At 41.0% G+C, this 15,634-nt stretch overlaps 1 protein-coding gene across 2 annotated transcripts in view; it reads right to left on the bottom strand.

Moving 5' to 3' along the window:
- Positions 1–7,428, bottom strand: part of ANK2 (ankyrin 2) — a 355,749-nt gene extending 348,321 nt beyond the window's left edge. The window contains exon 1 of one of the 2 annotated variants that reach the window (XM_037393591.1): positions 7,314–7,428. The gene's annotated coding sequence lies outside the window, so the exon portion shown is untranslated. Of the gene's footprint in view, positions 1–7,309 lie in introns of both variants that reach the window. The other variant, XM_037393582.1, reaches the window with a different exon arrangement.
- Positions 7,429–15,634: the final 8,206 nt, after the last annotated feature.

The raw sequence follows: 15,634 nt of genomic DNA, 5'->3' as shown, positions 1-15,634 counted from the left end.
AGTAACACGACTGCAGTCATTTGATCTATAGTCATTCAGGCACCACCCAGACACAGGTTAAAAATTCAAATAAATTAATTATAAGATGTATTATCATTCTGTAAATCCATACAGATAAAGTGGGGAAAAGACCCAACATATCAAATGTTTTGATGGTTTTGTCCCCACTTTGATGAGGCAAAACCCCAAGAGAAATCATGAGATAAAACCCTTGGACAATGCTACATGCTTTCCAGAGAACCACCACCGAAGATTATACACAACTCCCAGATATTGGCAGTTAACCAGTAGGACATAACAGAATGATTGTCTAAAAGCCAGCACAACTAGCCAGACACGATAAAGAATCAGACGTTGAAAATGTTAGGAATCAGGTCTTTAAAAAAAGCTAAAATCCAGCTCAAATCAGTGAGACTGTGTGTATGCTGTGCTTCAAGCATGTGCAGGTGTAACTGAATCTACCTCTTCACCTGGGCCCCAGCAAAGTTCACATGCTTCAAGTTCTGAAAACCAAACAGAAAAAACTCCACACCACATAAACAGTAGATTGTTGGAAAAATTAAATATATCCAAAACCATTTTTATTTGCTGCTTAACAACCATTCTCTTGGAAAGACAAAAAGAGGCAAGAGACAGGAGGAAGACCTTGAAAGTCATTCTTGTATTGCACACACTTCACCACTGGACACCCCTCAGCCCCCGGCATCCCAAGCTCGCTTAGTGCTTTCTGCTGGACTGACAGCAGGGAGGCTTGGGGGTAATTTAAGAGATCACTCTTTATGCTCCCTCAAGGTACAGAGCTGTATAGAAATCTCAGTAGAAAACACGGGATATTTTCATATCCCCTTGGGGCAAACGGAAACATCTCCTACAGTGGCGTATACTGTGCCATAGGAATGGCAGTAGCTGCAGCTCTATACAATCAGGGAGTCATTTCAAAGACTAGAAATAGAAACCTTTTTAAGTGCTTGTACACCATTTCCCCATATTATTATGGAACGCTAACAGCTGAACACTGCTTACCTCCTGGAAAAAAAACATTTTTCAAAATTAAACCAATAATTTCTTCCATAGTACAGGATAATTTTGTTTCAGCAGTGTATGCACTCCATCTATTGCCTCTCAATCAATCGTTCAAAATCCATTTTACTGAACAAAAGAGAGAGCTGAAATGCTTTATCTTCCTAAACAATGTATCATAAAGGACCTAATGTGTCAACTGTAGGAAGCGACAAGCATGCAAATGCCTGGGAGCAGTGAGCACTCAGGGCAAGAAAAGAGCAAAGGAGGGAGCCAGTGAAGATGACTTACTGAAACAAGTCTCGCCAATGCAAGAAGCACTCTGATTAATGGATTTAATTGTATTTATAAAGATTTCTGCTGTCTCTCTGAACCAAAGCAGCACATCTATAAAAGCTGAAAAACGTCCTGGAAGGCATCCTAACTGACATCTTCCTTTCCAGGCATGCAGCCTACACCAGTCCCTGCAGCACAGCGTTGGGCAGTTTGATCCAGCACACATCACTCCCAGAGGTGACAGCTAGGAAGCATGTAGAACCAGCGGTGGCTAGGCTTCCCGAAACAGGTACACAAGAGGCAGCAGCTGGCTGCTGAGCACTAAGCTCCATACTGCAGAACTGGTTGTACCTTTTTGTCTTTATGATCATCAGATCAGAACCACAAAGCAAACTGTGGTATGGAATCAGCCCAGCTGTTCTGCAGGTCAGAGCACAGACATATAAATAGGAGCCCTCTCTAACTGCAGGCAGTTAAGATTTTAAGTCATTGTCACTATTTAAAAAGACTGAGAAATGAAAAGAGCCCATAATGCCATGTTTACTTCAGCTCAAATCATAACATTGATTTCTCTGCTTACAAACCAACTCAAATCAATTCATCTTTTTAAAAATTGATAAATGCTTATCTCTAGTCATCATCAACTTTCTGTTCAAGAAATAAATAGAAACAGGAGCTCTTATAAATAGGTGCTTCCTTTTTAGTATCAAAAGCATCCTGAAAACTGTATTTGCTGTGTAAGGCACAATATATAAAAATCCTTTGCAGCTAATTTTGTAGCTTCCCTCTAGGTAGATTATAATTGTAAACCGTAACTGATTGAAGTAATCTGCACATGCTGAGATCTCACCCTTGCCTTATGCCTTTTCACAGGAAAAGCAAGAAGAAATAGCACTAGGTTAGGTTGTCTCTCTAGAACTTCAAATAGCAGATGGGAAAACACATAGTGGAGATGTTTCTTATGCAGTTAAAAAATATATACTGCCAGCAATGAATCTCAAGAACTTGAGTAGGACTATATTACTACTACAGCCTCAAACCTGTGCTCACCCACAAAATAAAAAACACAATAGAGCTCAACTATTTTTAACAGTGTGTTGAATTAGCGTACCATAGAAGAAATAAACCTAAGGGATCATCATCTTGTGTTTTTCTTAACATACGAAAAATGGCTTTAGATTCAAAGTAGTCATCTTGATAAACAAGGTTTTCAAGACTTCTGAATTTTATAGAAAGTGCTCAAAATTCAGTGCCTTTTTTTGATGAGATGTGTTAAGTTCTCTGTCCCTAATTTTCTAAAATTAATTTTCAATGAGCTAAAAGACAGCGAGTCAAATTTTCTAGTTTACATACATATGTACATGTATATATATATATTTACATATGTGTATGTATATGTGTGTATTTTGTATATATTTTATATATATATATAAATACATATTTTTAAAACTTATTTGCTTCTGTTCTCCAAACCGCATTGCAAAGCTGGGAAAAGTGTAAAGTGAAAGCTTTTGTCATGAAAAAATAAAAATAATGGGAATGAGTGAAGACATTCCAAAGCAAGTTCAAGTTTTAGAAACGACATGGAAAGCATTTGCAGGCCACTAGTTTAATAAGTAAAGACTTCTGCAACCTAAAGCAAAACAAATTACATAAATGCCTCTGAAATTAAACCTATGGCCCCAAAGGAAGGTCAATAAAATAGCACAGGCAGTTAAGTGACAAGTCTCAGTTTGAAGATGGGAGGGAGAAGAGGTGTTGTGGGAGGTGGGAAGGCAAAGTTGTCTCTGGAAGTGGAACAGGTGTTCTGTTGAAAAGCTAAAATGGCATAGCCAGCCAAGTAAAAACATCAAGCTCCAAATGTACAAATTACTGATATTCTTTCAAATTGAACATATCAAAAAAACAAACCCATTCCAGATGATGATGATAGCAGACTCTGCTGAAAGAAGATAGTTTACACCTGTCAGGAGGGGAAGACACCAAAAAGCCAGCACCACCGAGGGAGGCTGGGTACTGCACAAGCTGCTGAACTCCCTGAGCTGCAATCATGCTTCAAGAGTGTGACAGTCACACAGACAGAACCACATCCTTCCCACCTCCTGCTCAAAATGCCCAGCACATGTTAACACTCCAAGTGTGAGGTTTCCCTCTGCAGCCAACATTGCTGAGCTTTGTGACTATAGTGGAAATACATGCTGAAAAGCAATGGATTTATAACAAACAAACAACCAACCAAAACAAACTACCACCACCACACAACAGAACCACATCTACATGACTGGTATGGGTTTTCTATGATCATAAAAATAACACCATTTACAATAAGATGTTAGATACAAGATAATAAGAAGAAAGTATCTTAAATAGTCTATGCCTAATTGCTGTGCATCATGACGCATTTAGGAGGCCTAACTTATAATTAAAGTTGCTGCATGGAGTTTAAGAACTTTCTGTTCTGTTTAATTAACCAACCTTGATAAGGTTGTTCTATCGAAACAAATATTTTGCTTCCAAGCAGACAGATGTCCCACCTACCTACACTACCTTATCAGTTTATTCTCCTAAGGGTGGGCTGAGATGAAGCTTAAAATGGAACTTTGTATATATGTATTAATTTGAATATGAGAGTTCATATAGTCCAAGATAACCAATTTCTTCCACTTGGTCAAGCACTTCCAATGAATGGGACTGAACTATGTTCAGGAGTTAAACCTTCCAAAACTTAAATGCCTAAATAATTTCAGGTTACAACAGCAGCAGTCACAGGAGAAGTTTGCATGCCATTGTCCCCAACACATAGGAATTACATAGTTAAGTCCTTCACACAGTCTGCATTATCTTGTCAATGGTAAGACACAACAAAATTCAGGTTTTTTTGTCATTTGACATGTTAACATTAACAAATACTGGTTCGTAATTGATGATGAACAAAGGCTTTTCTCGTAGTTGCCCCAAATGAATAGTCAGGGTTTACTGCCAAATTTAAAACGTAGTCCCTTTAGCTGCACATGCTTACTTGTAAGCATAGCGTAGTATGAAGCATATTTGCAGGGTAGGTTTACAAAGCATGTATTCTCTAGTCATGTATAGAGCATGCATTCTCCAAATGTTTCGTTTGATATTGCATTTATATGGTCCTCTTAGAAATGGTTGTAACACATTAATCTTCACAGCGCCCCATGAAAAAAAAGGAAGTATCCTCAACCCCAGTTTACTGAAACATTTAATGACTTGCCCCGGGTCACACAGGAAATCTATGGTGATACAAGGAATGGCTCCTGGGATCTCAGAAATCCCATCTCAATATTCAGGCCACACTGCCATCCGTCCTCAGCTGTACTTAATACAACTAAATTACTGATGGCAACAAATAGCAGAATCTGACTTTCAGATGAGCTGGTTTGTACAATGAGCCAATCCATAACTTTTGTCTCCTTCAGACACTTAGATAGATGGGCTGTATGCCCAGCATGTTATAATAACCCTGAAAAGCTTTTGGCTCAGACTGCAAACACATTAGCATTAACTTAAATCTGCTGCTTTGTTTACTATATGAGATATCTGCTTATACTCTATGCCTAAGTGATACCAATTAAAGAGACCCAAGTACAGAGTTTACAGAACAGTTTACAGCATGAGACTAAAGCTACCCACTAATACAAAATTTAAACTTTATCTAGTAAAGTGTTATGGTCTGACAGTCACCTTTTTCTTTCCCAGTCATGGACTTGTCATGATTTACATTCACAACCTTCACCAAAAAGTGATTCAGAAAGCATTAGAAACTGAGCCCACACCTACTGCTTCTGAAATGGATTAACGTGTCTCCAGTCTTGCATCCACATGACTGCAGATTACAGCAAAGCCACCCTTGATTTTAGCTGCCGGAGAGCAAGACAGGAAAAAAATCACTGAAAATTCTGCTCTTTCAGCTGTTTGAACCCATTACAGAGTCCACACAGCCATACAGGTATTAGAGTAAATCACTCGGTGGGAGAGGACGTCATTCAGTAACAAGAGGCTTTGCTTATTTCTTTATAGAGTTACAAATGTAGCAGGCCTAGAAGAGGTCTAATTACACTCAGAACACCCAAGCAGCACTGGAAGCAATAATTTATTGACCATATCGGTATAGCTTAATGCACAGGCTGAAAAGACAAGTCAAGGATTGTATCTGGACCACTGAATTACCCACAGCTTGCTAAGGCAAACAGATTGCTGCAAGGCAACGAAGTACTCTGACAAAACCATAAGCAAGATATACAATAAAACCACACTTTGCTTTTACTGGTTTGTAGTGAAATAAGGAAAAGGTAAGGTATGATTTTATTATTATCATCATTATTTTAAAATGCTTAGAAACAAGTCCAGGCATTGTTACCAAGACAACCTGCTGGAATCTAGTCACTAATTACCCAGATGGGCAGCTAGGGAGCCAATGGAAAAAAAAAATAATAATCTATCCAGGTCAATGGAGTGGTTTTTATCAATTGTTGCGGCCTTCAGATCAAGCCCTAGAATACCAGTGCTGGCCTGACTAGTAGTGGCTTATCCTTTAAATTCAAGCAATAATTACCATTCGGTGCCAACCCTTGCATGGCTCTGCCCTTCTGACAGCACATAGATGTGGAAATAAGAATTACATACAATGCAAAAACAAAGTAGCATAGAACACAGAATGGCAAAAGAGCTATTAAAATGTGTTTTCTTGCTTTTCTGTACTAGCCAACTCTTCTGCCTTTTGCTCAAAAAACTCCACTTTTTCGGTAGCACATGTGGAACATAGACTCATGGACATATTTTCCAGCAGCTAATACATGCTACTTTGCTTCCAGCAACATCTCCACAAAGATCAAGTCCATTTGCAGAAAAACGAGAGAAAGAAACAGCAACAGGAGTATTTCACAGGCACAATCCCGTGTAAAGTCATTCAATAGTTCAAGCATGTTCTTAGAATGTGTTTTTCCTCTTCAACACTCTACCACAAGTAAAAACACAGTAAAATAACTGAGACTAAATTAGGGAAAATGAATTTACATCACCAGTAATTCCCCAACCAGTACAAAAAGATAGGAAGCTAGAAGCAAAAGTTAAAACAATCTGTTATTTCCAACAACTGACACGCCCAAGGGCCTTATTCCACGCTCCATCCTCAGCTTCTGCACAGTCAGAATCTGTATACTGCTGCCAATGAAGCCCAAAGCCTGTAAATCGTCTGGTAAAGCACCTCACATGAATAGCCTCTACGTTCAGCTGTTTAACATCAGAAGCACTAACTAGTGTTGCTTGATCACATTATGACGGAAATTAAATAGGAAGCTTAATATGTTTGTCTATTATTCAGGCTCCTCGAGGAGAAAGAAAGGAAGGGAAGAAAACCGCAGGAACTGAGGACATTTTGCTTCCCTTGAGCCCTCGTTTAAATGAGCAGAAGAATCAGAAACCCTGACAATCTCCTCTAGCACCCCCCTCCCATCACACTAAGGGGAAAATTCTTCTGGACAACTCTTTACAGAGAATACAGGAATTATTGACAGATCTCACTCTGCATCTTCCCAATCAGCACGATGATTATTCTTACCCAGGGACTGCAGAGACGCAGAGTTTGGCACGGCTGAGGCAAGCCCCCCTTCCATGCAGTTCTTCCAAAGACGCAGCAAGAGCACCTACGCCTACCACCTCCTCACTGCTCCGGGATGTCACAGAAAAATCTCTCCTGATCTAGAGATTCAAACGGAGGCTCACTAGCCGCTGCCCCGACTGCCTGACACATTACTTGGCCAGAAGGCAGACTTCCTGCTTCTACTGGGGGTGGGGGGGTGGGGGAAAGAATACCCTCTCTGCTATTTATTTCAATAGTTTCTTACACAGCACAAGTTCTGGGGTTGCCATCGGCGAACACCAACGGGAAGAAAAAAAAACCAAAAATATAATCATCACATCATCCAAGCCACAGCCAACAAAATACCCTTACGACGGTCCTAGACAGAAAGGGACCCCGATAACTTACGCACGGGTGTATTTCCTTGCTCAGCGCCGCATTTCAGAAGCGTCCCTACACAGCAAGCGGCGATCCTCGGCTGCCGCAAGCCGCGGGCGCAGCCAGCCCGCCTCCCGCTGGTCCCTGCGAGTGACAGTGCCGAGCAGGGAAGCCCTCCCTCTTCCCTCCCTCTCCCGGCATGTCAAAGCCACCTCACGCCAAATCTGAAGCAGGCGCACGCAGGGAGCCCGCGGCCAGCCGCAGGGCGGTGGGGACGGCCGGGCGCTGGCTGCCGGCCGCGGGGCGCTGCCGGGCTCCCGTGGGGGGAGGCTCCCTGCCCGTGCCGCGGCCACGGCCCCCCGCTGTACAGCGCGCCCGCAGCGGGGCGCTGGGGCTGGGGCAGAGCTGCTGCCCCCGGACAGACGAACACGCGTGGGGCTTCCCGACGTGCCGGCCCCGTTCCTGCGGGCTTCTGCCCCCGTTTGACGAGCGCGGCTCTTGGGGTGCAAGCTCTTACCGGGGGGAGGGGAGGGGAACCACGCCGATGCGGAAAAAGCAGCGTCCAACAGGCTATAATAGACACCACAGAGAGGCACAGCTGCTTCCTTCTCCCCCGCTCCCCTCCTCCCCCCATCAGCGGGTAAGGGGGTACGACCCTGACTTCAGAAAACGTCATTTGAAACGGCGCTGGCGAGTTACAAAAAGGCACCAACGGCAACAGTGCCAGAGCTGGGAGGGGGCACAAAGAAGAGGGAAACTGAGAAAAGCAGCTGTTTCACAACAGTTTTGCTGAGCCAGCGAGGAGGCTGGCCGACAAACGATGCTAGTTTGGTTTGAAAAGACATGTACATTTGCTTTACTGCTGCATTATAACACATTTCTGTGGCTAGAGCTCTGCTAAATTAACAATGCTTGAGGTGTAAAGCTAGAGTAAGTAAGCCTAAGCCAGCACCTCAAGTAGATCCAAAGGCAAAACTCTGGGAAAGGAAAAGCTGGGAGAACTAGGGACATAAAGAAAGGCACGTCATGGGACAGGACTGACAGAAAGGAGATGGTGTGTCACCCCCAGCAGTGAAACACAACCCGATACAGAGAGCCCTGCTTCAACAGCTCCACACCCTGTTTCTCGACATGGTAGTTCAAATGGTCTGAAGAGCAGTCTTCAGCCGCAGCAACTGTGAAGGGCACCAAACACCGTGGTACTTGGATAAGACTATACAGGGAGGTTGCCTGGTTTCTCAAGAGGTAACTATCACAAGATTAAAAGGGAGCTAAGTCTTATAAAGTATGAAAAAGGTCGCTTGATATAAAAAGCCACGTTAATGAGACATGTATTTTTTCCCCACCATGCCATTCTGTCTATTACTTTGGGGGTTTTTTCCCCCCAATGAACTTTAAGAGCTTTAAGGAACAAGTTTAATACAGAAAGCAGAAGCTAATTTAATCACAAGGATTTAGGTCAATTTCAGTTCAAGACCTAACCTGGTCTCAGTTAAGAAAATTGAGTTTCCTGCTGTTTTAATGGAGGACCACACTCTCATAATCACACATACAGCAATTAACAGGGTTTTCCAGACAAATATGCCACTCTAGCAATCCTTCATATGACAAGCCCAGATGCAAGAGCATCTTTTGTGCTTTTCGAGCACACTGCTGCAGTGAAGGTCACTGCCAAACAGAAGGAAATACTCTAGGTCAGCAATAGGTCTAGGACTTATTTTCTAAAGGGGTTTCAGAAAATACCATCATTTACAATAAAGTTCAAAGGCGACAGGTAGCACCTCTCATTCTTCTTCTAACATACCATCACTTCAGCACAGAACAGACATAGTTTGGTGCTCTTCAATTTTACAGCTTCCTCAGTGCAGTAATAGGATCTATCAGTGAAGGGTACTAGGCATTTTCCCTTAGCTGCGTAGTTTTCTAAGAGAAAAAGCTCTGTATCAAGCACACAAAATCTTCCCATGCAAGCATGGATCTTGAAGACTGAACAGTTTCAGCCCATAAGGTCTGATAATGTTAGTGAGAAAATATTAACCCACACATCAAAAAGTAACAGAAGATATACTTTGATGTGCTATTAAAATCAGAAGATTGGAGCAAGGGTTAAAGAGAACAGGAAGTATGAAGAAATGCAAAAATAGAAAGAAACTTGTTCTGTGACGCTGTATGCATTAGCGCTGGTCAGTGTTATCTGGAACTAATTCTGAGGAAGCTTTAACAGTTCTCAACATTCCTCCCATTAAAACTGTAAATGAATTTAAGATAGTTATGTTGCAATATTTTGTCCTTTATTTTAGCATATCCTTTTCCATACTTCCCCCTCCTCTAAATTAATTGTCTTGTGCTTCCACACCACTGACATAAAATGACTAAAGTGACCTACAACTTCATTCTGAGACCAACGCAAGTGGCAGTATTCTTTGTGCAGCCTGATGAGACAGGGTATTTTTGAATCCTGCAGCACAAAACATGCACCAAGTCTAACAAAAAGGAAGCCAGGAATAAAGAAAGCTAGGAAACTGCTGCATCAAAATATGCGGCATGAAACATTCATTTGTTTTTCCCTATTCCTCCTTCTCTCATTTTCCAGATACATCTAAGTTGTTTCATTCATAGCAAATGAAATCGATAATGCTTTTAGCTCTGAGTACATAAAGAGTTCAGCATAATGCTGCACCCCTTTCAAATCTAACCCCTTCCGGAATTAAACAGGAGCAAATCCCAAGCGTATAAGAAATGCTGGAGCAGGCCCAGCATAGCCGGATAGGTTTTGGGTTTTTTTTTTAAGTAAATACCTCTATCTACACATACATTGGGACTCTGAAAAGGATGGAGAAAGCAACAATGTTTCAGTGCTGCTTAGTGGACTGTTGGGTGTCAAAGCAGCTAAAGTTAAGAGACTCTCCTCTTGGCAGGGGGGAACAAGCCACTTCACTAGTTAAAGCTGCTCTTCCACACTTCATTTTCTGACATTTGAGCAGTCCAGTCTCCCTCAGTTACCGAGGCCTTGCCAGGGGCAGAACGGAATATGCCATTGAGCTCAAGCCACAGGCTGTGCTTTTGAGGCTGATAACTTGCGACTTGCCTCAGTAACAAAATAATTATAAAAAAAAAAACCAAACACACACAACCCAAAAGACTAAACCAATAGGTTACTACCCAAAAACACACTTCAAGGAGGACACTGATACCCCCTGAATTTAGAGTGCTCTTTCCATCAAGTTAGTCTTCCTTACAACATATCTAACAGAAAGAGGTGGCCAAACCAACCTGCCACCAACCAGCAGAATGAGTAGTTTTCTCCTGCTAGAGAATGCTTAGAGGGTTTCACCAAAAGAGTTCTCTTCTGCATAGTAACACACTACTAAAGCAAAGCAAAATATTTCTCTCCAGCACTATTCTCTTCAGAAATAAGCTAACAAACGCCAACTCCGACAAAATCCCTTCATGTGCTATCTCCTAAACCACTGAACGAGGGACAATTTTCACCTTCCTGGCACAGCAAGCCACAGACTGAGAGAAGCACTTGCCAAATGTACATTAGCCCAGGTCTACATAACAGCTTTGCATTACTGTAGATCAGAGCCTTGGGTATTTCACAGGCAGGTTTGTTAGTTTGGGATTTTTTTTTTAAGTTCCATTCTTCATGAAAGTTACTTCTTGAAGATAACAGCAACAGCAAGCCTGGAGATCCCTCTCAAAAGGAACTGCTGCTAAAAGGATCAAAGAGAAATTTTATATGAAAAGCAGATCCCTATTCTTCCCAGGGGAGTGTCCACCTGTAGAAAGATCAAGATGACACCTACCCACCCATTTGGGTCCTAGCCCACTCAAAAAAACACCACCACAAGCATTATCTGTTTCCCGGTGCCAATTCTGTCCCTACCTTACCTATCCATTACCAACCCCAAAACAAATCCCATGGAGTCACTTTCATCAGGTGATGGTGCTTTTCATCAGAAAAGCAAAGAAAAAGCATGGCACTTTTGTCCTTGACTACTTCTTTCCAAAACCTGGTGGTTTTCAAGGCAGAAGGATCAGGAAACATATTATGGCCAGATTAACAAGTGAAAGATGCTAGGTACTCTCTTTCTGATTGAAAGATAACTTCAAAGAATTGTTCTACACTCTTCTCCATTCCTCTTCACTGTTGTTTGCCTTCCCTTTCATCCCCCTCAAAGCTTACTGGTAAGGGAATCTAGCTTCATTTACAGTGTAGGCAAAAGGAAGTGCTCTGGTATTTGTTAATTTTCTAGCATCATGTCTTCCTAATTAAATTTCTGTGCATCTCTGTTTAGTGTTTGGGACATAATTGAAGGAGGTGGATCCTACAGTTCAGCCACCAGCATGAGCCAACCTAAAGATTTTCCAAACCTCACGACAGGAACAAGCAGCTTTCAAACAAACCTAACAATTCCCTGGAGAGCCAGAACACAGCAGGTAGCTTCCATCAGCATGCCCAGAGATGACTACACTGTAATCCTTACAAATGCACAGATCCACACAGACTGGATCTACTCTATGATACACCCAGCAAAACTTTTATTCCAATTTTTTTTCCAATAAAAGCTATCACATGTTATCACATCAATTCATCCTACAGACTGGAAATCAGCATTCATGCTCTCGCTCTCCCTGAGAGAACAGAACTTTGTATAAAGTACAAAGTAGGAGAAAACCACGTTTCTGCTGATTGAGTACAACTTTTCCTCAGGCTTTCACCTACACCAAAGGGCAGCTTACTCTTTTGGGATTAAACTCACTGCAGACACCTTTGAAGCGTGCCAAGTGCTACTTGCCCTTGCATAGAGACCACAGCAAAACCAAACCACCAGAATTGATTTACAATACCTTTTCCACTGCATCTGAGGGATGGCTGGGAAAAAGCGTTTTGAGAAAAACGTGCAGATCTTGAAGCCAAAGAGTAAGATGCTGGCAGGAGGTGGTGTGAGCGGAACAGGGGGAATCTTACAGCATCTTCTGTTTCCATTTGGGAAAAAAAAAAAAGTTCTCAGTATTGAGATACACCCCCACAGCCTACAGATTAATCTGTACTTTTAAACACAAGTTTCTCGTTAAACAGCAACAATTTAAAAAAAAAACCCAACCTCCTCAGCACATTATATATTTTAATGGAACCATCCTTGACGTGTGATATGAAGGCAAATTTGTTTCCTGTCAGCCTGACTCAATCTAATGGACTTTGAAGCTGCAGTTTTTCCACTCCTCTTAATGACTTGTTGCAATGGAGATGAGTGCTCTGCGTACAGCAATGCCATCTTCTGGCACAGTTCCTGTGAGAAAGGGAACTTGCTGAATACCACTAAAAGAAAGCTCCTGTTTTGGGAAAACAGAAACTCAGACTCCACAATAAATCTCAGATTTTCCCCTCTCCACTGCACTTACTGTTGGGCTCTTAATTGTTCGAGAGACTTGAAATGAAGCAGTGAGAATGCACACAGTGCACTGTAGGAGCAAACTCTCTCATGTGTCTCTTAAAGGCACACCAAGCACATCACCAAGAGTGAAGATTTACACAAACTCAAAGGTAAAACTCTGTCGCTAAAGATATGGATGTGTTCAAAGCTCATCAATGTAGGAACCTGGCAGGAAAGGCAAGCAGTCGAACAGAGTCAGCTTTGCACATCCCTGGGAAAATGCTTTCTGTATCAGTAAACATTTCACACATCTGATTTATTTTACTTCTGTATTCCCAGCCAGAAAGTCTATATTAAGCCACAGCAAAGATTGAAAACACGTGCTATTTACATTAAGGAAATAAACAAGGGCTAGCAATTCCTAACCTCCTCACAAATCTGACTTTCTCCTGAGCCATCTCTGTTTGTCATTTGGAGGTATAGTAGGAGAGGCTTAAGATAAAGATTTCCCACTAAATTAACACTTATGCTTTTTTTTCCAAAATCTGCAAGGTTCATGCTACAGTATGCATTAAGAGTACAGATTTTAAAGACTGAATGAGAGCACACCCATTGAAACACAATTTCATTTGCTCTGCATCAAAGAAAAATCATTCAAGGAAATCTTTTTGCAAATAAAATCAGCCACTGATTCTCATATATTTGTTCATTAGGGAAGTATCAGCTCCAGACATTTATTTTATTAAAGAACAGCATATTTTAAATGTTTGTGTTTTCACATATGGGAAAGGTATTTTGGGCTCTAATTTGTAAATCATTAACAAAACTGAAAGTTTTCTGCTTTCATTTCCAATTTCTTTTATGCGTTCCATTGTCTTGCCTCTGATTCTTTCCCACTCTCTATCAGTTTTGGTTTCCTCTTCTCTCTCTCCCCTCGTGTTTCTTTCAATTCCTTCAAAAACAAAACTTCCCCAGCTTCCCTATGTAAAGGTTATCCTCTCTTGCTTTTGCTACAGCTCCAAGTTAAATACAGTTTTTACAGATGGCTCCCTCTTTACAGAGTAAGCCTTCATCATTAAGTAACATCTTAACACACATGGTTGTACAAAAAGAAACCAGAAAAAAAATTACCCGATACTTTTTATTTTAAACAAGAATTTCATAGGATTTGGACTTGTATAAGATCTGCAAATACCACCAAATTGGTTCTCAAAGCACCTCAAGTCCTAGATTTCTATCTTACATTGGTGAACAAGTTAACAGGCTGCCCCATCAGAAGTCTCATTTTGGAGATAATCAGATGTTTTTTACATTGCAAATTCCCTGTCCTCTGGCGATGCCAGAAAGAGATAAGAGTGTGGGAGATCTTGGATGCTTTTACAGGCACATCAAAACAGTCACCTGCCAGACCACAATACCAGCATTGCAAAAGGTGCTACTTTCCAAATAGGAGTCGATTCCTTCTGCAAAACGTAAGTGTGATGACATCTTCTAAATCCCTAATCCTTCAATTTGGGCTTCCTATGCTGATGCACACAAAAGTCAGGTTTGTTTTAATATCAGTTGGAAGAAGCAAACATTTTGAGAAACCAGGCTGTCTGAATACATCAGCATCTTGACCTGGCATGACTCATAAGGCTGTGCCCCAACAGAAAGCACCTCACAACCCACACTGCTAAAGCATTAAAAGGAAATGAGAGGAAGAAATACAGTTCTGCAGCCACTGGAATTGCTCTAGGAGCTGCCTGAATTATTTGAATTACATTCAAGTTGCAACATGAGTTCATCTCTCTAGTCTAAAGAGAATCCATACAGGGAAAAAACATTGTCCGAAATGAATTCTTAGGTTAGAATGAATTTCTCTAATAAAGAGAAAACTCCAAGTAAACTGTTTCCCACAGTAAGTGCATCAAGAGACTCTTGTTCCCATAGATTCCCTTTAGACTAAGGTCAAGAGTTACAATATGCTCTGCTCTCCCAGCAGTTCTTACTAGTTGATAATAATTCCCTTTCAGAAGTTTTCTATTTAATCCTTCACAATATCAAATATTTCAAGATGAATGTGCTTTGATCAGATTCTCTGCTTATATTCTAACTGAAAGCCGGGAAGGATGTATGGAGGCATGGCCTACAGTTCAAGCACATTTTTCAAAAATTGTTTTGATTTATCTGATAAGCCATTTAAGAGCCAGCCTATAAAAAACAGCCAGACAGGCACTTCCAAGAAAACAAGACTATTACTGGAAGTATCTGCAGTTAAATAAAAGTTTACCCTCTGGATACATTTACATAACAACCACTAACACTGTCCTAACATATGTGGTAAATAGAATAAATAGACAACCACAGTTATTCAAAACATGAAGCTGAATAGCTGACACAATCAGGTTTGGTTTTAGGACCCACTCAGTCAAGCATTTTGTTTGTTTCTTCCTCTGTGGGGGAAATCAGTCATCCAAAATAATCTTGCTTGGGACTTACCACCAAAATTCTCAATCACTGCCTAATTTTGTTTTACTTTAAATGTTTGAACATTCAGGTTTTGTAATCATCAAGCAATATAGCACATTGCACAGTTATGTCTAGCAATACACAAAAGCTATAGAATAGCAATGGTCCAGCAGGGCAACTAGCATGAAAATGATGCTACCAACCTTTTGGAAGCTACATATTTATGTTTTCCCTCAATTTTATAATAAAATTCTACATTACTAGTTTAAAACTACTCCTCTATTGCAGTTACTTACATGCATAGAAGGATTAAAAACTCAATTTTTTTAATCCCATGCTTTCATCTCACAAGTGGCACATGAAAGTCAACCATGTTTCCAATACAACCGTACCTGCAAATGGTTGATAATACACCCAGAGGCGAAAAGGATACAAACTGACATGCTCGGGAGTGGCACAGCCAAGATGTAGATGTTCGAAAGCAAAAGCTATATTCTTACCTCAGCTACAGCAATTTTTATCT

The sequence above is a fragment of the Falco rusticolus genome, chromosome 1, assembly GCF_015220075.1.
Source record: "Falco rusticolus isolate bFalRus1 chromosome 1, bFalRus1.pri, whole genome shotgun sequence".
NCBI lineage: Eukaryota > Metazoa > Chordata > Aves > Falconiformes > Falconidae > Falco > Falco rusticolus.
The sequence above is the reverse complement of the archived record's forward strand: the minus strand, read 5'-3'. Positions and strand labels throughout refer to the sequence as shown.